Consider the following 24,196-nt stretch of genomic DNA (forward strand, 5'->3'; position numbering starts at 1 on the left):
GGCGGGGAACGAGCCCTCCCGGCCGGCCGGGTCCGGGGCGGGCAGCCCGGCCAGCCGCGGGGTGGCCAGAGCGGGCGCTGCAGCTCTGGCAGCTCACACCCCCCAGGCAGACGCATCCAACGCCTCCTCCCTGCGCCACGAGGATGGAGCAGCCACCCCGGCCCGGGACTGGCGCAAGGTAAGGTGCAGCCGCCTGTTGCTTTTCGCAGAGCGCGGTGTCGTCCCTCTACCCGGGTGCCTAGGCCGTCCCTTCCGTAACAAGTAGAGGGGAACTCTCGCCCCGGGTCAGAGCCACGTTCCAAGCCCCGGTCCCCCTGGCGCAGACCCTGGGCGAGACCCCTTCTGGTGAGGGGAAGTCGACCCTCTTGCTCGCTTGCAGCCGGCTGCTGTGCAATAGTCTGCAAACTTTTGTGCCCCCCCTCCCTGCGCGGTGCTCACCCTGCGCCGTGCAAGTTGCACGTCTAGTCCTCGCGTGCGCCCTTCCCCCAGCCCTCCCCCACTACCACCCCTGACGTTTGCATCTGCCCATTTCTCTTTCGGTGCTCTGGCTAGTCGACTTTTCACTCCCTGCAGCTCCCGCTAGAGAGGCGAGGGTTTGGGACTCAGCAGTGCTCATCCTGCTCGTGAGGGTTGGATAGGAGCAGAGATCGGGGAAATAGGAGGGGTGGAACACGGGAGGAGGCTGCGGCCACCCTTGGGGCTCTGGCTAGCACGGCAGGAGTCGGTCCATCCTTGCGTAGGCCACCCCAAACTCGGTAATGAAACCCTCTGAGTGGCTTGCGGCTGTGTGCCGCGGGGAACGGCAAGTGCAGATCCGGGTGGGTGAAGTAAGTCATTTGGGAAGGGAAATGTTCCTGGAGGGGTGGGGGAGCAAAATGAGGGTCTTGGGTGGATCTGGTCGACAGTATACCAAAGGGCTCTGCTTTTAAAGTGGGCGAGGAGCCAGTCCTGGCCGTCACCTGACGTGGAGGAAAAATGATTAGAGTCCGGAGAGCTCTGGCCCGGGTGTGTAAATAGAGATGGGGGAGGGGCTGGGCACCTGGGGGAGGCGCAGGGAGGCGGAATGGAGCCCTGGAATGCCAGCGGGTGGGGGTGGGGGTGGGGGGGACTTGGGAAGGCAGGCTTCTGGGTGCCTGGGATGGGGCGATCTTCCTCTCCAGGAGAAACAAACCTCCAGGCGAGATTCTGAATGCGTTGGTGTCTCAGGCGGCGACTGAGTGGTCGGATCAGGGACCAGGGATGCTTTTCCTCGCTCTAAGAGGACCAGAGTCCTCTCCTTTCTCCGGCACCCGCTTATCCACCCCTCCACCTCCGCAGCCGAGTCCTTAGACCCACGCCCACCTTCCCTGCCAGGCGCTCTGGAGTCCAGGAGGTCTGCACAGCCTCAGGGTGGGCAGGGGATTCCTGGCCCCCGGGAGAGGCGCGTGTGCGGGGTAGGGGGGAGTCCCCAGCGCCAGGCGGGTAGACAGGGGTTCGAACCGGTTGGAGGAGAGCACAGGGGCGTAGGCTGCAGTGGGAGCCACCTTTCCCCCCACCCCCAGCCCTTCCGCACATCGCACCTGGGCGGAGCGAGGGAGTGGGGGAGCCCCACGCTGCTCCCGCAGGCTCGCGAGCCGGGAGCCTGGGGGTGTGCGGGGAAACGCAGGGCGAGGGGGTGTGGGCATCAGATGAGGGGAGGCTTGGCTTCCAGGCCGGGGCCCCGGGCAGAGGTGGGTCTTTCCATGTTGGGGCCCCTAGGTAGGTCTTTCTGGTTGTTCCAGAAGCTTTAGCGGATGCGGGAAGGCGAGGCTCTTTCCTCCTTTGCACCCCAGCAACCTGGAATGGGAGACCGTTTGCGGGAGGGGGCCTAGACTGCTGTTGCAAAGGAGGGGCGGCCCCGGGCTCCGTGGATCCAGGTGGGCTACCAAAGGCCTGGAAGCACCTCTTTTAACCCTTCTCTCTCCGAGGAGGTGCACGCCCCTCTCCAAGCAGCGCCTTTGGCTCAGAGTCCGGTTCCGGGTCTCCACTGGCCCACAGACGAATTTGGAGGTTGTTGCGTGGGTCCGGAGCCGTTTCAAACCCTCCGGCCCTCCTTGCTCAGGCCTCCCACGTGCAGGTTTTTTGGGGGCACAGCCAGGTCTGCGATGGCCAGGTAGAAGTCTGCTGCTCTCCAGGTAACCGGCGGGGAGAAGGCAGAGCCCAGCGCCGTCTCCTTTTTCCGGGCCCCACGCCTTGGCCCGACCCTTCCGGAAGAGACGTCGGCTTGCCAGGGCTCCGGGGGAGGAATCCTGAGGTCGGTCACTCCCAGCCTGGGGCACGCCCGGAGCAGCGAGCTCCAGCCAGTGTCCCCGCGGCCAGCTTCAGAGCCCCGGGAGCGGGAACGGGGATTCCCTCCGCGCAGACTCCGGTGCGGCTCCCAGCACAAAGGCCACACCCTCACAGGCCAGGCATCGCAGGGGACAGAGCGTTGGCTTCTGCCGAATTACCTGGATACCCGAGGTAGGATCCCAGAATCCAGTCCCTCACCCCGGGAGAATTACCCCTAGGGCCAGTTTCCAGCCGGAGGCTTATCACCTGGGTTCAAGCTCAGGCTACCTCCCTTGGCGTGGAGAAGCAGGTTGGAACAGGCCCCCTGGTGAACTCCCGAAGGGAAGACTTCCATTCCACACCAAAGTGTCCCCTGTCTTCCCCCAGTTGCTGAGATATCCTGGGATCACCGGTAGTAATACTAATCAGTGCCAGTGTTTATTGAACTCTTACTCTGTGCCAGGCACTATTCTTGGTATTTTGCCTGAACTGTTGGTTTTACTCCTCACAACAACCCTGGAGGACAAAGTTAATTTTCCCCCATTTGATGGGTGAGGAAACTAAACCATAGAGAACTTAAGTTGTTTGTTCATTGTCATCCAGCCAGTAAAGTGGTGGAGCCGGTTGATCTTACGGGTAGAGAACACTGTGGGTGTCCCAAGCTCCCAGCCCTATTTGGTACTAGAGACCTTCTGTCCAGGAGGAAGTATGGGTGAGGGCGCCCAGCCCTCTACTAAGCCCCCGAGGTGTACTAGGTAAATTCCAGCCCTTACCTATAGCACTTGGGAGACTGATGGGGTATATCACCCCTCTCCGAGTCTACTGCGACACATCTTTGTAGAACGGGATCCTGGTGCTGGAAGCAAATTTCGGGACCTGGCTGCTGGCCATGGATTTCTTTTCAGAACCTTTTGGTAGACATTCCCTTTTAAAACATGAGGAGAAATAGAAAGGAGGGAATCGAAACATGAGCAGAGATCTACAGTCACAACTGTAGAAACTGTATTTTGCAAATGAGTCCCTTTCTAGCTACTGAATCACAGAATATTAGGGCTAAAGGGATCTCAGATATCACTGCCCCCCGTCGAGACAGGGAGAAGATTCCGTGATGTGCTCAAGGCTACTCTGTGTGTTCCTAACACAGCCCGCACTACAACCACTGTCTTCTGACTCTTGGTCCAAATAAACTATGTTGATGCATAAGTAGATTATGTCCGCTGCATCTTAAAATTAATTAGGGAAAAACTCACTGACCAGAAAAAAATAACTATCATATAATGGATACACCAACACAAATGTGCCTCATTTGCAAAAGAAATTGCAACCAAATACTTAGGAACCTTCAAATCAACAGTTAACTAACCAGGCAAACCTTTAGATGACGTTAAATAAAACTGAAAATAAAATTGAAAGGATTCTCAATCATTTTAGGGGTCTTTTTGTCCAGAGGAGTATCCCTGTCTGGCCTCACTTCCAAGTATTTGGGGAAATAAGAGAAGTCCTAGTAGATCAGAGGGGAAAATTCTTTGGAATACAATGAAGTGATTTGGTACAATTTCTTAGCCTTGGGTCACCCCTTTAGGCTGATGCAAATCTGAGGCAAAACAATGTCTTTTAGTGGATATAGTGGATTTAGAGAGGCTCAGAAAGGGGAAAACTTGTTCTTTGCCACTTTCTCACCCTCTCACCTTCTCCAGCAGCCTGGGGATTCCATATAGCCCTGGCCATGCTTGTAAAACAGAGTTTTCGTTTTTAAGAACATCCCGTATCTTTTCTCTGTAGCTACGGTGTCGGGATGTCCTGCCCCTGGAGACAAATCAAGAAAAAGTCAGCTGGAGTAAACAGAGGGGGATTGGGGAAAGCCTGTTTTCTTAGAGTCACATGAGGTGTGAGAGTTACAGGCAGACAGATGGTGGAAACTTGGTGTCTTTTATGTCGCCTGGAATAGAGTTTCCGTCCCTGATTCTGTGACAAGCCAGGACAGAAGCCCTCAGGCAGTAACTGGAGGTGGAGGAGGAAAAGATGAAGGTGGAGGTCAGTGCTGTCAACAGCCTGGGGTGGGGGTAGATGCAAGCTTGGCTGATCAAGGGCTTTGGGGCGACGGGAATGGCCGTGGAGAGCCTGCACTGAGATACTGTTCCCCCCCCTTCGCCGCTACCCACCTCCTCAGTTTGCCATCTGTGTTGTGTTGACTGATCTGAATCCCAGAGTCCCCAGTTCTTTCAAGGGGAGCATTCACTTTCTGAGAGAATTTATTAGAAATGAATATTGTTTTATGCAAGTCAGAAGAAAAAATAGGCATAGCTACCCCAATCTTCGGGGCGAACTGTCAAAATGTAAGTGATCCCAAAAAGAGTCACCTTCTGAAGGTGAGGATGCTGGTTTAGCAGTGCTAGAGGAAAAGAGATGTACCACTGAAATCAGGCAGGACAGAATCCCAAAGAAATGGTCTCTCTTTTAGGAACCACAGGGAGAAGAATCCTTTTCGATCTGGGCAGACATCCTGGTTCCCAGTTCGTTCGTAGCTTTTCAGGGATGACAGGAGACTTAGCTGGAGTCTCATCCTGTTTATGTGGTTGGCAGCCTCTCTACCTCTTTTTCTGTGGCTCCTATCTGGTGTAGTGTTAAAGGGCCCACACAGCACTTCAGCTGGGACCATTTTTTTCGCGTGAATCTACCTTAAATCATATAAACCGATATCAGTTTGTTGGCAGAAAAGCAATTACTGTTAAACAGCAGGTTCTGGGGGAAAGATGATGAAAAAAAAAAAACGAAGTCTTTTAGTTCAGAATGCAATGAGTAAACGCATTTGTGCAATGCGTGGCATGAATGAAAATTCTCAGTTTGGGCTAGATATTTGAAAATGAAAATCTAATCAAGGACCGGAACATCTGAACTTGACCTACTTTTAGTAACAAGAGAAGCCACACAGTAAGTTTCTGTGGAGTTTGAAGAAGACGTTGGCAGGGGGAAAAGGGTTCACTAGGTAGAATTTGAGAAGCCTTACCGTCATGTATTTCATTTTAAATAAATATGTAATATCTTAAATTATATTTAAGTTTGAAAATTCCATGAGATCAAGAAATCTAATACTTTATCTGCAGGTTGTGACTTTGGTGAGCTTTATTCTACAAGTGGTTGGGAACCATGAAGAAACTTTTATATCCAACATACTCGCATATAATTACATATCCCTTATAAAAACCCAATGAATTAATACATTGCAACATGGCGTATGAAATGGCCATTTTATGTGAGAATGAGGTCTGTAGTCTTCTCAAGAGCTAACAGCCTTGGAACATACTATTTTCCCAAAGGAGATGAGTTATTGGCAAGCAGTAAAATTCATTTAAAATAAATAAATGAACAAATATTGAAAAAGAACTCCCTCCTGCTAAAAATAGATTTTTTTCTTTAAGGGACCAATGAACAGATCAGTGAAGTTTATAAAATGTGTGGTTTCAATTTATCCCCAAGTTCTCTGAGCTGCTTCATATGGTAAGCACTCTCCAATATAAGTGTCACTACACTTTCAGATAGTTTTTTTAAAAGAGTTGTGCCTTTCCTTAGAATTAAATGGGAAATGGGGTGCCCGAGTGGTTCAGTTGGCTAAGCATTTGACTCTTGATTTCAGTCCAGTTCATGATCTCACGTTCGTGGGATCAAGCCCCATGGAGCCCGCATGGGATTCTCTCTCTTCCTCTCTCTCTCTGCCCCTCCTCTGCATGTGCTCTCTCTCAAAATAAACATTTTTTTAGAAGAAGAAGAAACATAGAAACCTACAAAAAATAAAACACTGTGAGAGCCATTCTCAAACACAGAATAACACTTGACAAAATGAATCGCGTCTTCAAATGCAGGGGCGTTTCCTTTTTTCTCTCTGTTTTCTTTATGTCTGCCCTTTTGTTCTTTCTTCCTTTCATATTGAGGCCACTGATACAATTTCCAGTCTACATGTGAGCATTCAGTACCTTGCTGGGAGAGTTGGCTATTTCAGGATGAATGCTTCCCCGGGTGAGGGCAGGGAGGAGGCACAGTGCACGTATGCGTTTGTCCAAAGCGTATGCGTTTGTCCAAAGCGAGAGCGCACAGGTCACGAAGGCAGACACGCTGGCTTTCCCTCTAGTCTCACGTCTTCACTTGTGATTTAGGAAAGCGGTTCTGGTAAAGGCCTGCTTACAGAGGGCTCCCCCTGGTAGCAGTGACTAAGCAGTATCCTTCCCTTTGGCTACTCTGGGAATTTATGCACAGAGAAGAACCCTGGTCCAATCTGCTGACCTTCCCTAAACATCTGGTCAGCAGGGATTATCCAGCAGGCGCATTTTCTGTCTTCCTACAAATTATATTTGCATTTTTGTGTATTTGCAAGTTGTGTTTGTGTTGGCAAAGGTAGGTACCCTTCTGCCATGGAATGTTTTATTGTCATTTATTCACCACGTCTGTTTTTTGGTGGCTCCTTAGAAACGTGTCTTCTAGACAAAATTAATTCCCTTCCCTAATGCAAGGTAGAGGGTAGGCGCTTGGGGCCCGAAGAATCTACTGCACAACTCAAGAAGGAGGAGGGATTGATAGCCAGCTACGGCAGGAAGGTGAAGAGAGAGGTAACCAAGATCCAGCAAGGGTAAGCAGAGGAGAGAAAGGGGGTGAGAGAGGTAGGCCAGGAGGACAAACAGACCACCTGAAGGAAGAAAACCCAGCTATGTGTGCAGAAAGACTAAATGTGATTTGGTAGTATGCCAAACCTGAGGGATAAGATTTAAAAGGCATAAAAATAAGAAGATAAAGCTAATGGAAGTGATAAAGTGCTGAAGAAGTGTACAAGGAAAAATAATGTGCCCAAATAATTCCTCAAGGTGTAGGCCAATGGAAAGGCAGGCTAGCTGCTCAAGCCAGAGGGCCTGGTCTCATACCCGCGTTCCCCTGTCCCTTGTTCATGTGGCTTCTCCACCACCAGGCCAATGGCTCTTTATCTCATTGACGCCTTTTGGCCCTTCAGCAGTCTGCCAAGCTTAGGGCCACAGAATGATGTGTGTTTAAATGCTTAAAATGCAATCCAGAAGATTATCACAGCAGACACACACACACAAACACATGCACGCACGCACACCGTTGTAAGCCCCTAATGCATGTGTAACACCAAGATCTGGTGAGACAGATGGCCAGATCTCTCCGCAGTAGGGATCAGCAACAGCTTGGAGACACCTGCAGCAGCTATGTTCTGATATGAAAATATCTGCTGTATACTAGTGGCAAAGTGCTGGTACTCCATGTCCGTATTGGAGCCTACATTTGTGATGGAATGAAGTTACTAAACTGTCATTCATTGTTAGTAAGCTGAGTTTAAGTTTGTGGATCACTTGAATTCTATTGATAAATGCCATCGAGGTCTGTGACCCCAAGAACCTTAGACCCATTTTTAGTATTAGGAGTGCATCAGAACAGACCTGGGCAGATTGTAACAGGTCCTCCTAGCCGCTTTCATCTCTCTGGGATCTCTCTCTCTCTCTCTCTCTCTCTCTCTCTCTCAATCTCTGGACCAATTTTCACTTTTCTGGCCCAAGGAACTGGCATTACCTGCCCTATTCCTAGGGATCATGGTTGTAGGTAATGATGGGTATTAGCAAATCAAAAACAAGGTGGCTCCTTAGAAACGTGAAAGAGACACAGGCAGGCTGTGAGATGCCTCTGTAAAACTAGAAAACAAGCTTCCTTAGAGAGGCAGTAGCCTCTGACTCCTGGCTAGGTGAATATTGGCCTGCATCTCAGTTCCCAGTGGCTGCCTTGGCTCCGTGCCCCGTGGCCGTGACCAGTTTCACCTGAAATGAGGTTGAATTACCAGATTACGATGCATTTTAGCTGAAAGTTGTAAGTTCCCCTCCAACATTTTTTCCCCCAAGGCAGAGCTGCCATAGTGACTTTTAAAGGTTCACTTCCTTTCCCTGCGCACTTCCTGCTTCTCAGGAAGTGGCGTCAGTGCCGGCAGGTGGATGGAGACCCATGGGGAAAGGCCCGGATCTGGAGAGTTGAAATCTTTAACTGATGAATAAGGCCATGCGTGATAGAAAGGGGACTGTGGTCATAGAGTGTTTTCCAAACAGATGGCTCATATTGTCCTGTGTTATGGGAGGATGACAGGATGTCCCTGATCGTGGAGATCACCATGTTTCTGTCTGTTCTATTTGGTGAAGTAGAACCTGCTTAATAGAAAAAGCTCTTCTAAGAAAGCCTTTGACTTTGCAGCGGGAGGCAACATCCCAGAAAATCTCCTGTTTATACAACAGTACAACAGTATTTGGGAGTGAGGCAACCTCATTCTACTTTTTAGCTTTGGCCTTAATCAGCATGATGTCTTTGGGCTGGTTGAGTTGACCAGCTCTCCTTCCTCAGTAAACTGGAGGCTTTCTAGAGCCCCTTCCAGCTCTGTGGTCTCTAATGTCAAGGGTGTGTGTGACATTGTTTTATTTCTACTCCGTATGTTGACTTTTCTGTTCAGCTAGTTCAAGTTCACTTCTTTGCTTAGGCCCTCCAGCCCTGACCTGCCGTAGAACCAGTAATGATAGGTAGACACTCCACAGTCCTGAGCCCTTCCAGGATAAGAGGTTGGTGGTGGTTGGCAGAGGGAGTGGTAGAGGGAAGTAGAGCTGATGGGTAAAAAGGGATAGAGTAGGCAAAGGGTAAAACCATTGGAAGTTTCCTTGCAGCAGTAACTGTCACTCAGGAAAGTTGTAGGAAAGATGAGGGAGGGGTCCCTGAAGTTTTGACTGTGTGCCTGTCTTCATAATCCTATGATGTGTCATTTCCTACTAAAAACTTTCAAATTGCCCCTTGTTGTGGTATTGAGGACGATTACATCCTTAGTAGGGTTTCGTAGTTCCTTCCTCACCTGGTCCTGCCTGCCCCTTCCTCTGTCACCTCCCTAGGCACCTCCTGCACTCTGGTGTATCTGAGTTGACGTGTTCGAACTGGGTAGTGCCGCCGATTGGTCACATTTCCTCTTTCCAACTCCGCATTCTGTGATATCCTGTTGATAACTCAAAGTCCTCTAAGGTAGGATTATTGGCACCACGGAAACGCACAGACCCTCCAAAGCAGGACTTGTTTTCCTCAGAGAATCTGTTGTTAGAATTTACCAGCATATACCACTGCCCCGGCCCCACCAAGGACCTTGTGGTTGCTGCCACAGATGGTGCCTTTCCTCCTTCCAAACAGTTCACCTGACTGGGTCTTCCTCCTTTCCTCTTTTTTCCTTTCTTCCATCTCTCCCTTCCTTCTCTCTTTTCATCCACCCATCTTTCCAGAGGTAGCCAGACTTGGTTCTAATTCCCTTTCTGCAACTGAATAGCAGAGTGAATGACTCCGAGAATATTTCCTAACCTTTAATTTGCCTAAATATCCTAAAACATCGATTTTCTGTGGGTGAAACATATATAACGATAGATCGTGTGAGGCTTACATGAGTTAATACGTATAAGGTGCTTTGAACAGCGTCTGACACATGATAAGTACCACTTAATTCTTTGTTTTTAGTATGGATCCAAACATTGCTGATGGCTTACTATGTGCCCAACACAGAGTATGCACACATGAAAAGAGGTTTAATAAACACAAAAAGGGGCGCCTGGGTGGCTCAGTCAGTTAAGCATCTGACTTTGGCTCAGATCATGATCTTACCACTCATGGATTCGAGCTCCGTGTCAAGCTCAGTGCTGACAGCTCAGAGCCTAGAGCCTACTTCAGATTCTGTGCCTCCCTCTCTCTCTCTGCCCATCCCCAGCTCACACTCTGTTTCTGTCTCTCAAAAACAAATAAACCTTAAAAAAAAACTTTAAAAAATAAGTTAAATAAACACAAAAAATATTCAAGAACAAAGACCGGTTCTTTCTTCCTGTGGTACCGAGCACTGACTTCTTGGGGCCAGGGGCATGTGACCTGGGTCCTGAAAGGTTGATCACCTACACATACCACACTGGCAAGAGAGACAGAGGCGTCCCAGGAAAAGGAAAGTCATGTGAGCACAGGCATGGAAGTGGGAGTAGCTTGAGCTGTTAGGATTTTGTGTAGCTGAGCAGGAGACGGAGGAAGGAGTCTTTGATCGTGTCTGGGTTCTGCAAGAGTCTTTGATCGTGTCTCGGTTCTGGGTTATCCACGGCACAGTGCCAGTTTCCTCTTAGTGCTGCTCCTCTGTTGCCCTGTACTAAGACAGATCTGAGCTTTGGTTTTCCCGAAAAAGTCAGAAATCCAGGTTTTTATGTAAAACCTCCTGTTCTTGGATGGTTGGACCACCTTAAAAGCAGAATAAAACAAAACACATCCACAGGCTCTATCCAGCCTCCTGCAGAAGAATGGTGTTCTGGGTTCCGAATCCCTGTGAAGATGATAAAATCTGCACTTGGAATTCCTGATTTTGATAGGATTCTTCCACTAGCTGTGAGACCAGAGATGAGAGTCCCTTCAACTCGCTGAGCCCCGGGTTTCTGCTAAATGGCGATCACATTTCTTGTCCTGTGTAAGTTGCTGTGAAGAGCCTTTCAGACTACGGAGATAAAAGCCCTCGAAAAGAACCAGACATGACTTAGACTTATTCCTAGACCCTGGGCGCTGTGTTAGAGCTATCCATCCAGTACAGCCTGATTTAAGTCACCCAATGATTCCGGAATGTCCTTAGCTGCTTTTTCAATGTTAACTAGATGAGGGAAGAGACAAGTAGGAGTCTTTTCCCTCTTCGTTCTGTTAGAAACATGAAAGAGCTTGAGAGTCCATTTTGGAAGTCTGTATGTTCGTGATTGCTTCCCTCTGGATTCAAGGCCATGGAGAAAGGTGTCTCCAGCCTCTGGGGTGTGTGCTGATGATTCCTTTGAGGTGACAGCAGAGGATGGTCTGAAAGGAGGTCAGCTGCACGAAGTTTTAGAGCCAAAACCTGCATCTGGATTTCTATACTTTTTCCCTCTTTGATCTCTTTTCATGCCAGGCTGGCTTTGATCATCCAGGCTTTTAAGTAAACAATCAAACCTTGGAAGAGTCAAACCTTGGAAGAGTCAAATTACATCTAGTGGAGTTGCCTTTCACAGAGCAGAGGGGTGAATCCCACCTTCTCAGGCCTGGTGGAAAGTGCTCTGGGATTGCAGTTTTGTGAAACCCTGACCATACGTTGAATCTTGCTGTTATTCTGATTTTGTGTTATTTTTATTTGTTTTGCTGCACTGCCTGATTGAACTTGATCACAGGAAGCTTCAAAGAGGCAAGCAGACCTTAGAGTAAGGATACTTGATTTAAGAAAAACATAGCACTTCTGAATTTTGACCTCACTGCAGAGATCTCATGAATTTTGCTTTAGATCCTGGCCTGACAGCCTCAAAGCCTATTTTACTTTCCTCCAAACCCCAAGCCACTCAGGTGCTCGAGACTGAGGTGTCTGAGGCTGCTCTGGCTCTCATCCTCTATTGGTGTGTGAGGCCCGCAGCATGACCACCACAGAAGCCAAATGGCAGAGGAACCAAAGTCCCACTCTTCTGACATGGAGTTGAAAGACTCAGGTCTATGGAATTAACATGACACATGAAACAGCACATTTGATAGTAAAGAATTATTGAAGCCCTAACCCCTAATGTGATGGCATTTGGAGATGTGGCCTTTGGGAGGTAATTAGGTTTAGATGAGGTGGTGAGGGTGGGCCCCTCATGATGGGATTAGCGCCCTTATAAGAAGAGATATTAGAGAGTTTGCCTCCTCTCTTTACAACCACACCCACTGGAGAACAGTCCACATGAGGATAAAGCTGCAACCCCAGGAGACATTGTCTTCACAAGACATTGGCCATGCTAGCGCCTTGGCTGTGGTACTTGGTTATGGCAGCCTGAGGTGACTAATACAGGAGGTGATCATAGGTTAGTTCACCACCAGCCTGGCACATAGTAGGCATTTATTAACAACTTGTCGAATGAATGAACACTTATGAATGGAGAGACGACCATCCAATTTATAAGCAAATATTTGGAAAACCATTCGAGGATTGGGGATTCTCTGCAGGCATGGTTTGAGATGAAGGAACAGTAAATTCTTCTAGAATATACTGTGGGGCGTGTGTGTATGTATAATGTATATACCAAGCTGTTAACAGTCTGCATTTTTTTACTGGCCCACCCCACGGAGACATAATGATAGTAAAATAAATACAGTCAGCATGCTCTCCTATTTACCCAGCATGCAAGCAAGTGACTATTTCCAAGCATTTGCAATTTCATCAAGGTCTCCTAGAACCATTCTCCATAAAGAGATGCTGAGTTGGACTGCTGACCTACCAAGACATCATTATTTGAAATTTAGTAAAAGGAAAAAGAAAAGCCATTTGTTCATAAAGAATCACAGAATCTTTCAGTATGAGAAAGGGACTTCTGAAACTCCTTTAGACTTTAAATCCCTAATGGGCATGTTGCCAGTGAAGGATGTGTTTTTTTTTTTTTCCCTAACAAAATGGTGGCTTTAGAGTTCTTTCTTGTTCTTCTGAGAAATCCCTCAGACACTGTGAGGTGTTTGCTTCATGGCTTTTGCCATTTGAGAATGGAGAAGCTATTTCCTCAAGATGCTATTCATCTTTATTCATATCTGAGTGCAGATGAGTTCAGAACGTGTGGGTGTGGGATTTGAAGAGTGAAGTGCTTAGGTAACAGTTGGGGTGCCAGTTCTGTAATGAAGAAAATGTATCGACAATATTAAATTGTGGGCTGAATCTGGCTTTTGGTGTTAAAAAAAAAAAGAACAAAATTTTTAAAAACGACAGCATTGTTTTGATGCCAGGGGTGTTTCTAAATGTTGGGACAACAAGTGTCTAGAAATACCCGTCTTCAACGTGCAGCGCTTTCTTCCCACCCTGCCTGGTTTCACCCTTCTAAGCCCCTCGTAGCTTTCTTTTAAACTGGAAGGCGTTGCAGTGTTTCTAAATATACATTCACATTGCACTTAACTCAGGAAAACAGATTCAGTAATAGCAGGCAAGATTTTAATCCATTTTTCGTATTGCAGGTGGAAGAGACAACTGGTTTCTAGAAAAATTGACGGTAACTTATTGAGTCACTAGGAAGTTGCTCTTTGCTTCCGAAGCTCTGAAACCTCTAAGTCCTCATCAGCCTCTAGGACTTTCACAGGTGAAAATGTGCACCATTTCTTCTTTTATTTTTTTATTTTTTATTTTTTATTTTTAAATGTTTTATTTATTTTTGAGACAGAAAGAGAGACAGAGCATGGCGGGGGAGGGGCAGAGAGAGAGGGAGACACAGAATCAGAAGACAGGCTCCAGGCTCTGAGCTGTCAGCACAGAGCCCGACGCGGGGCTCAAACCCACGAACGTGAGATCACAACCTGAGCCGAAGTCGGAGGCTTAGCCGACTGAGCCACCCAGGCGCCCCCCATTTCTTCTTTTAAAATGTCCTGTTCTTTCCTATTCTTCACCTGTGTGTGTGTGTGTGTGTGTGTGTGTGTGTGTGTGTGCTGAAAGCTATAGAGAGTAATACAGAGAAACCTTCTTTCTACTCAGTTGTGGGGACAGGAGGGGGTGTGAACATGACTGTGACCAGTGCCAGGGACCATCGTGGCTTCTACTGATAGCAGGTGTCTCTAGTAAATACACATGGATGTTCAGGGTCCTGGATTAGTAACGCAATGCCTAGTTCAGGTGGGTCTAACCATTTTTCTTGTTGTGTGTTTTTTTGGCAGTCTAGTGAAACCTATCTACTCTTTCTTATTTTTGAAATGTAAAATTAACAGTTTAGATTTGTTGAGATAAAGTCTAAAAATACTTTAAATGTAAAAATTAAAGTCAGATGCTCACCACCACCCACAAAACGCACCGATTCTCAGGGAATCCGGGGATCTCTGTCACACTGAACTTACAATATTACTTATGCATGACCTATATCACTGCCTAAACTGTCACCAGTGTTTTAAGAAATCACTTTAAAAAACACATTTTGATGGTTAGCTTCATTATCAGATGTGTTCGAACTTGCCTGGTCTAGACTTGTAGCCCACTTATTTGTCATATTTCCAAAGACCGTGCTAACTTATGAAGAAGTAAACATTCTCATTTAAACTGTCCGGTTTTGCAAAACTATAACAACTAATTTAAATGGTTGACTTGTTTCTGTTTATCCCTGAAGAATAAACAAATGTAGATAGGGGCAGCCATTACGCAGCCTTGGTGTTCTGGATCACTGAGTGAATCCCAGTGGATCCCTTTTGTGGCTGAATGACTACCAGGTGAGAAGTTGATGGATCATTCCCTCCCTATTATTAGAAAGGGCTGTGGTCAGGAGGAATTAGTTACCGTGATTTTAAAGTTGTGATATGCATAAATCTTATGTCAGTATTTCTTTTTTTTTACTTTAGAGAGCGAGAGCATGAGTTGGGGGAGAGGGGCAGATGGAAAAAGACTCATTTATTTAAAAAAAATTTTAATGTTTTATTTATTTTTGAGAGAGCGAGAGACAGCTTGAGCAGGGGAGGGTTAGAGGGAGGGGAGACACAGAATCTGAAGACAGGCTCCAGGCTCTGAGCTAGCTGTCAGCACACAGCCTGATGCAGGGCTTCAACCTACAAACTGCGAGATGGTGACCTGAGCCCAAGTCGGACACTCAACCAACTGAGCCACCCAGGCGCCCCAGAAAGAGACTCTTAAGCAGGCTCCATGATCAGTGCAGAACCGGATGAGGGGCCATTTCCCATAACCCCGGGATCATGACCTGAGCCTAAATTAAGAGTCAGATGCTCAACTGACTGAGCCACCCAGGTGCCCCTATTTCAGGATTTCTGAACCACTATGCTGCCATATAAAGAAAAAGAAAGCTGTGATATTTTGGGCGGGGGGGGGGATGTCACAGGTACTCATTAACAGTGATGTAGTCTGTTGCTTGTCTTTAAAATTGAAGAAAATGCCAAATTCCAGTTGTTGATCACTGGGGGAAAAAAATCAGAAAAGACCCTCCCTGCATTGGAGCCATGGCCTCAGTCGGGGACCATGGAGCCCAATGGCTGATAATGTGGGAATAATCATGAGAGCAGTTTTCAGTCAGATGAAACCCACAGAAAGGGGTTAGAAAAGAATGTCACTGTCTGGTAATATATTTAACAAACATGCTAGAATTTGACCTAAAGCGTGCGGTTGGCTTAGTAACTAGTCTCTTTCAAAAGAGATGCTGTTATGTTTATTCAATATAGCATTTTGGGTCTTCTTTGAGAGCCAGTGGTATACTGTTGTGAATAGTCTTATCTACTAATTCTTAACCTGTTTAGGGGTGAGTCTGGTGTTTTGAGATAAGCCAAAGTCATTTGAAGTAAGGCTGCCGAATGTAGAGGGTAATAAGGTGTGTACACCAGATTGGGACTTGAAAATTTTTTATTTTTAAAAAATTTTTTATGTCTTTATTTTATTTCGAGAGACAGAGGGTGAGCGGGGGGAGGGGCAGAGAGAGAGAGAGGGAGACACAGAATTGGAAACAGGCTCCAGGCTCCCAGCTGTCAGGACAGAGCCCGATGCGGGGCTCGAGCCCACAGACTCTGAGATCATGCTCTGAGCTGAAGTCGGCCACCCAACCAACTGAGCCACCCGGGCGCCTGGGGACTTGAAAATTTTAAGCCTTCTTTCCAGAAGGGACTTGTCAGCTCTCCTGGAATCTGCTTCATTGTGGTGGAGGCAAAGTAAGGATGAGATCTGAAGATTGAGTTTCCAAAATAATAATATCCTTGGAATCAGCCTTAAGTCCTCTGGGGTGACTAATTTATAAAGGAACAGTCATTTTCCTCTATAAATTAATGTTCCAAGGTGGTTTCAAAATATTTATTGACAACATTCAGTGGTCACAGTCTATACAGTCTTGAATGGAACTGTGCCTCTCCAGGAGAAATATAATGCTAGCTACTTAAGGAATTTAAAATTTTCCAGTAGCCACATTAAACATGTAAAAAGAAATCAGGTGTCTCTCTCTCTCTCAAAAATAAAATAAATATTAAAAAATTTAAAAAGGGGGTGGCATCTGGGTGGCTCAGTCAGTTGAGCATCCAACTTTGGCTCAGGTCATGATCTTGTGGTCTGTGAGTTCAAGCCCCACATCCATCAGGCTCTGTGCTGACAGCTTAGAGCCTGGAGCCTGCTTCAGATTCTGTGTCTCTGTCTCTCTCTGCCCCTCCCCTGCTCACGTTTAGTCTGTCTCTCTCTCTCAAAAATAAAATAAACGTAAATTTAAATAAATAAAGAAAAAAGATGAAATTAAGTTTAATAATTTTTTTGCTTGATGCAGTATATCCAAAATTGTCATTTTAACATATACTCAAGTTAAAATTTATTGATTTTTTTTCCATACCAAGTCTATGGAATCTAGTGTGTACTACACACTACACATATTACAGCACATTGCCCTTTGGATGCTGAATTTTCATCAGAAACACTTAACCTGTGTTCAGATTTCCAAAAATTGACTGTTGAAAAAGCAAGTCCACATATCCACGTCATTTCAGATATGCTTGAATGTCTTCCAGTGACTGGAGTAGTAGGTTTTAAATGTAATCACAAAGAAAGTTAAACAGTTAGCTCCTCAGTCATATGAGCTACATTTCATGGGCTCAGTAGCCACTGTGACTGGTAGTTACCACGCTGGGTTGGTGGGGGTCTAGATTATACGGGGGACTGATGGGAGCAGGGTCTGTAGGCACAGTATGGAAAAATCTGGAAAACTTGGGAGATTCTTGTCCTTCCAGTTTTTTGGCCTTTCTATGAAACAGTTATTTTTGTTAATCCAGTATTTTCCCCAAAGCTCCCCATCTTCTCCTTAGAATCCATTTATGTGACCCCCCCAAAAGGGCCTCTCCTGATAGGTATTTGCCATTCACATCCGGGGCACTATATCGCCTTTGCTTCATAGATGCAGGGTTCAAGGATGAGTAGAGATGATTAGACGTAGATAAGAATTAATACTCCTGCTCCAGGTTCTTAGGACTGAGCACTGAAACCACAGGAGCAAAGATTCCTGGCCGTAAGCCCCACTGCACGCAGCTCTGATTCTGATTCTGAAGGGCTGGGAATGGGCTCCAGAAATTGCACTTTCATCAAGTCTTCTTTGCTCTCCCTACCTCCCCAGCCAGGTGATTCGGCACGGCCTCATCTACTAACTACTACCCCTCGCCTCACTATGTTCTTTTTGCTAGTAGTCTGGAAAATGTGTTCTGAGGACCCCGTTCATCAGAATACCCTATGTCTTATTGAACTGGGGAGTTCTGGGCCCTGCCCCAAACCAGCAAAGTCAGAATGGCTGCAACTGGGGAGCTAGGAATCTGCATTTTTAACAAGCTCCTTAAATAATTTTTTTATTTTTAACATTTTTAAATGTTTATTTATTGTTGAGAGACAGAGAGAGATAGAGTGCAAACAGGGGGAAGGGCAGAGAGAGAGGGAGACACAGAATCTGAAGCAGGCTCCCGGCTCTGAGCTGTCAGCACAGAGCCCGGTGCATAGCTCTAACCCACAGACCACAGGATCATGATCTGAGCCGAAGTCGGACGCTTAACCCACTGAGCCACCTAGGTGCCCCAACAAGCTCCTTAAATAATTCTCGTGCCTAGTGACTTTAAAAGGCACTGCTTTGTGCAGACCCCTCCCAGGTTGGACATACAGAATTCTTTGATTCCAACCTTTCTCTTTCATTCTCTTTCCCCATGTCTGATGTTTAGAAATCCTGCCTCTCATTTATTTGACTTCCACTGTGTTCAAGTCATTTGACAAATATGCATTTGGCCCAGGGGTTGATATAGATTGTGAGGTTCTGTCTCTGACCTCCGAGATCTTGCGGACACAGAAGGGAGAGATAGATCTATGGAAAACTGAGTTCATAAAGCATCACAGATGCAGTGCTGCAGGTATGTGCCGGGTGCAGGGAGGTCACAGAGAAAAAGAGTCCTATTTACCTGGGCTGTGAGTTGATGAGAATGGCTTTAAGGGGGCTTTAGAGACCCTGGATAGGTTGAGGAAAAGATAGAATCGGTATCGTACCTGACAGAGAGAGGAAGGGAGGGATACCTGGAGATTTAGTATGAATTAGGAGGTGAAGAGGGAAGCAGAGCTATCGTGAATGAAGGATTTACTCTGGAGGATGCTAGTTTTTGTTTAGGTGGGCTATATTCTCCTTATTTACCGTATTAGACAATAGAGCTGAGAAATTTTAAAATATGACAGCTAATTCATTAAAATAACAATAACAAACCCCATTACACATTAACAAAAAGAACACATTTTCATGAAAAATAATTTACTTTCCAGAACAAAAATTCAGGGAGAAGAGTGACCTCCTTTTACATTTCTGCACATACCTTATACCTGACTTAAGCCAAGACTAGGATTCTCAGATCTGCTTCAGGATTCACTCTCTTCTGATATCTCGTGTCAGAAAACCTTTGGAAAACTCCACAGTTTTCTAAGAATAGAAAAGGCAAATCACATCTTTAATATTTGTATTGTTATGGAAATAGTCTATATCATGTCTACAGTCAGATCATCTCTACAGTATCATGAAAATAGTCTTATTCTCATGCAAGGGTCTCAGGGACCCCAGGAGTCCCTGGACCAAATTTGAGAGCCATTGGTGTAGAGGGCAGCTTGGTAGGCAGGCAGTAGGCAGGGATCCCAGGGGGGAGAAGACTTTGTAACAGTGTAGGGGACAAACATCTGTGCCTTCACCAAGGGGTTCCAGTAGGGAAGGAGAAGAGAGAATGGAGGGGACAGGTTCTAGGGAGACAGATGCCACAGAACTTAGTAACCAATCAGGTTTGGGGACGAAAGAGAGGGGAGAGCCCCTGAGAGACTCCTGGACCAATGGATAGCTGGGAATCTCCCAGCTGTTGGTACAGGTGTGGGGTGTTTGCCAACCCATCCCAGAGCCACCCAGGCTCCACAAGACTTTGACCTGAGGTATAAAGGAAGTGGGAGGTCTAGCCCTAGAAAACAATGCTGTGTTTCTTATAGTACGATAATACATTGGCAGGAATTAGGAGGGGTAGAGTTCTGGAAGCATTTCAGTATGGGCTGGCCGGTGCCACATGGTTCACAGAGCAAGGGACACAGGGAAAGATGATTGGTGAGGAGCAAAGATGACAGCGGTGAGGTTCAGAGAATGCCCTTGTCTTTGGGGCTGGACACATTTGTGGCTGAAAGAGCGTTCAGGAGGGATTCAGAAAGCCAGAATGTGGTTTTGCATGTGTGTGTGTGTGTGTGTGTGTGTGTGTGTGTGTGTGTGTATAAATATGGCTTTATATGTGTAATGGTAAATATATGGTTTTCTATGTAAACAATGGTATAGGCTCAGGCCTCAGCCTAGGGTGTGGAATGAACTGGCATCAGGGATCTGAGGTTGTAGTGAAGTCTCTGGTTTGCCACCAACTGGCAATGTGACCCTGGACAACCCACCCAATGTCTCTGGGCCTCTTGTCTCTTTCTGGCAAATGTAGAGGGTATGAAACATCAGGAATTCTGCGATCCATATGCATATTTTATAGGCCACAAAGTGATCTTCTGGAGGACACAGTGATTCCTTCCATCAGTGTCAGAGTTTGCCTGAGTAGCATTTTCCCAAGGCTGTTCTCAATCTTGCCTGTTGAGGGCCTGGGAAATGAATAGAGAAGCAATCAGTCTGGCATCAGGGGACTGGAGAGAGCAGCTGTGCCTCTCAGGAACTGCAGGTCTTGTCATCTGTTTAGATGTTGTCCCTGGCCTGGCCTGACAACCTGGGCAACCGTCTTATTTCCTTAGTTCTTGAGAAGAGCTTTAATGCCACCTCTGTCCATCCACACACGCGCGCACACACACACACCCATGCTCACAAGCACAGCAATGAGACCATACTGTACTCAATATTTCCCCCAAGAACCCCACTATGCTGTGGGAGATAGTTTTAGATGTGCACAAATAATGTGCACAGTTTAAATAAATACGTTGAATTAAAATGAAGGATTGCATAAATGCTAATACAAGTAGAACTTGGGTGTAACAAAATTCTTGAAGATCATATGTGAGTGACTTAATAGGTGGGAGGCACTAACCTGATTGCATTGAGGGGGTTTTAACAAATTGAGGAGATGCTTTTTTCAGGTGAGACCTGATACCTTTGTCAAAAGTGTTCTTATCCTTTGTTGATTTGCTATTTCAGCCCAAAAATCTCTTTTGGGAACCTGAGTTATTTCATATCTACTTTACATTGGTCATAGCAGGTACTTAGAATGATAGACTTTAACCTAGATATAAGTAGAGGAGACAAGCAGGCGAATTAAAATGGAAGGAAATTCCATTAAAACAGCCAGCCCTGGAATCTACAAGAATGTCAGTGTCATAAAGGGCCAAAAACAAACAAATAAACATGGCCGGGGAACCATTCTAGATTAAAGGAGACTCAAGAAAGATGGCAACTAAATATGATGTGTGATACTTGATTGGACCCTGGATCAAAAATAAGAATTTATAAAGGACATTGGGGGGTTTGAAAACCAACTGCCTATTAGGAAACTGCAGAGTTATAAATTTTAAATTTCCTGAGTGTGATAATTGGAGTAAAGGGGACTATTCTTGGTCTAAGGAGATTCATGACGAAGTATTTAGCAGCAACGTACATCAATGTCTGCAGCGAACTCTGAAAAAATTTAAGCCAAATATACATAAATATTCACATGTTCACCTAATGCCTATACATAGATGGGTACCCACACATACCACACACATGCACGTGCATGCACATAGGTGCACATGCCTGCGTTCACAGACACATACTCCCATGTACACGGAGAGGGAAAGCAAATGCGACAGAATATTTAACAGTCGCCCGATCTACAGTGTCCATGGTGCAATTCTTGCACCCTTTCTGAAGGCTAAGACGTCAAATTTTGGCCAGGTAAAAAGGTGCAGGAAAATATGAGACTTTTTGAGGAAGAGCTGTCTCAGAGATACTGTAAGATTTTCATCGTGTAGATCAGGAAGCAGGTGTTGAAGAGGTGGGTCCCATTTTCCTTGAGCTTACTCAGGGGCATGCTTGCTTCGGCGTGGAGATCCAGAATCGCCCTGCCGCTACGGCTCACCTAAGGTTCCCTCCGCCAAGTAGTGGTTAGACATAGAGCTGATCTCCAGTGAGCAGACGGTTCATGACAGCCTCCCAGATTGTAGCTTGCTTGGGCTTCACTGTTAACAGCTGACGAAACAATACTCTTGCACACAGAGTAGCCTCTTGTCTAATGAGATTTTTGTGAAGTCAGAAGTCTTCCAGTTAAGACTTATTGAGTGCCTACTGTGCTCCAGGCTTTCTTCCTAGGGGCTGGCGGAGGCTGGTTAAAATTCTCCTTCTCATGGAGATTATGTTCTGTGATGGGAGGGATCGAAGTAGCCAGGCAAGTAATGAAAATTCAGTGGGCGATTCCAGAAATTGTTTTGTCTTGTAAAGAAAAAGAAAATTATGAGGGTAACGTGACAGATAGTGATGAGGCAGGGTGAGACAGGATGGTCACGGAAGGCTTTTCTGAAGGGATGGCCCATTGTTAAAACCACAAGGAAGAGTATTTTATCTTGCTGTCTGTGCTATTGATTGCCAAGTCTCCCAGCCTTTGAGTTTGATTTCAAGGTCCAGGGTCTTCTGAAACCTGACTGTCCTGCCGGGTTGCCACAGGTCTGTGTTTCTGGTCTGGGTTATGCCTGTTGACCAGAATGGAGCCAACACGTGCATGTGCTCTTGTGTCCTCATTCTTTTGTTTCGAAATGGAGATGTCTGGGCATTTTCATCTGTATGGTGGGCTCTTTAAAAAGTTTAATCCAAGAGCCACAGAACGCCCATCATTTGCTCATACTGATACATGGTGATGAAAGTGAGTTATTGTCCCCAAATAATGCCGAAGGAAGCCTTCCAGCCAGCAATTTTCAGTAGTGCCACATTGGCACCCCTCTGAATTACTATCTTCTTTTGCTAATTCAATATGACAGGTTTCTAAAGCAATTTGAGCTTATGTAAAAGCAGTGTCAGAGAGAGTATTCAACCTTGCTTAGAGAAAAAACTTATATTGCATTCTCTGCAACACCAATCCAGATCCATTTGGTTTCATTTCCTAGAGGCGTTAAATACGCTTTCTTTCTTTCTTTTCCTGTCACCTTTTTAGTTTCACCTGATAACTATATTCTATCTTCAGTGCTTGAATTTGCCTCAGAGTGTAGAGACAGTCAGCTGATTCTTTAGACCAGAGGCCACCAAAGATAGGAAATGAAGATGAGACTGCTTCCCATTTAGAGAAATTGCACCTTTTAAAATTCAGGCTAAAATTACGTCCCTCATGAACAAACACTCAGGACATAGGCCAGCGGGTAAAAAGGATCCTGTGTGGGAGTCCAAATTTAATTTTTCCTTTTTCCCATTTCCACCCGGGTGAACCAAAGCTGCCTTCCAGATAGCAGGGTGCGGGCCAGGCAGCACAGCATAGGATGAGGCATACAGGGTTTGGAGTCAGGGAATCTGGTTTGAGTCCCAGCCACACCACTTACGACTGTGAACTTGGCTCAACACCTGGCCCACAGTAAACACTCAACACATAGGAGCCCCATTTCCTCCTCCTCCTCCATCTTATTTCTTTATGCAGGGTCATGTACTTCTAAGCCGTAAGGCCCTTTCCACCCATCTCTTTTCCCATTCTCTCCAGAGCCCCCATCAGTCATGCTGTATGGAAGTTACTGGGAACTTCCCGGGAGATCGAACAGCCTCCCAGGACTATTCTGAAGGTCAGCTGGTACAGGTTTCTGAGAGGCCTTTGGAAAATAAGTAACGTTGTGCAGGTAACACTTCCAACCTCCAGGTGCCTGGGTGGCTCAGTCCATTAAGCTTCCGACTTCAGCTAAAGTCATGATCTCGTGGATCGTGGGTTTGAGCCCCTCGTCGGGCTCTGTGCGCCGGGGTCTGTGCTGACCGCCAGCTCAGAGCCTGGAGCCTGCTTCAGATTCTGTGTCTGTTTCTCTCTCTGCCCCTCCCCTGTTCACGCTCTGTCTCTGTCTCTCAAAAATAAATAAAATGTAAAAAGAAATTTTAAAAAAGTCTTCCCAACCTCATTCATGAGCCATCCCTTCTCATTGCCCCCGCCTGCAGTATCCTTTTCATATTCTTACAGCATCTTCTGTAAAGATCGGGTGTTTGTGACACACGATTTCGCTCCTGATCTCCATCACTGGCAGGAGTTGCACGTGAAACCTAGAGGAATTTGAAGCCAGGGAAAAACAGTTCCTCCAGCCTGGAAATTGATGCTCAGCAAATAGTCTACAGGTGTAAGTTTCAGGCCTCTGGAGGGCACGGAGCATGCAGCATTCAAACAATGGCCAGCATCAGAGGGAGACTGTATTAAGAATTCAAGTTACACACAGCTTCCCTGTGCCAAGCTTAGCGTAAAGAACATGGCAGCAGATGCCTGGTTTGGGGAGGCAGGAAATAAATGCCGAGGTTTCAGCTTGGAGGCAAGCACAATGGCGCAACAGCCCTTCTGTGTTCCTTGTGTTCTTTCTAGACAGCCCAGTGATGAAGGAGGACAGTGTCGATAATGAGCTGCTGAGGACATCTTGCTCGGGTATGGTGTAAGGCCTTTTTATTTTCTCCATCTACCTACCTATGTGGAAAATTTTCAACCTTTACTATTTATAACCTTTTCAGGCTTCAATCAAGATGTAGTATGTTGGCTTTGAAAGAACTTGATTTAAATTATGGAGGGAAAGGAAAGGGTTTCAAAAATCTCAATCCATTATTCATGATGTTTAGAAAGATGTGTTTTGGGAAGTGTGAAAATCATCCTGATAGAGGCCGAATCAAGGAGTGAACGATGTTGATTTCACGGTGAGAACCCTTCCCTCGATGCCGCCGTGTAAGCC

The 24,196-nt window shown here is 46.3% G+C and overlaps 1 protein-coding gene across 3 annotated transcripts in view; it reads left to right on the forward strand.

The window, feature by feature from the left end:
- Window positions 1-9: 9 nt before the first annotated feature.
- LRRC3B (leucine rich repeat containing 3B) overlaps window positions 10-24,196 on the forward strand; it is a 92,986-nt gene continuing 68,799 nt past the window's right edge. Inside the window, exons 1-2 of one of the 3 annotated variants that reach the window (XM_029940843.1) lie at window positions 1,346-1,372; window positions 2,154-2,478. The gene's annotated coding sequence lies outside the window, so the exon portion shown is untranslated. Of the gene's footprint in view, window positions 179-1,282; window positions 1,373-2,153; window positions 2,479-24,196 lie in introns of those variants that run through there. The other 2 variants (XM_029940842.1, XM_029940846.1) reach the window with 2 other exon arrangements.

Source organism: Suricata suricatta, chromosome 5 (assembly GCF_006229205.1).
Source record: "Suricata suricatta isolate VVHF042 chromosome 5, meerkat_22Aug2017_6uvM2_HiC, whole genome shotgun sequence".
NCBI lineage: Eukaryota > Metazoa > Chordata > Mammalia > Carnivora > Herpestidae > Suricata > Suricata suricatta.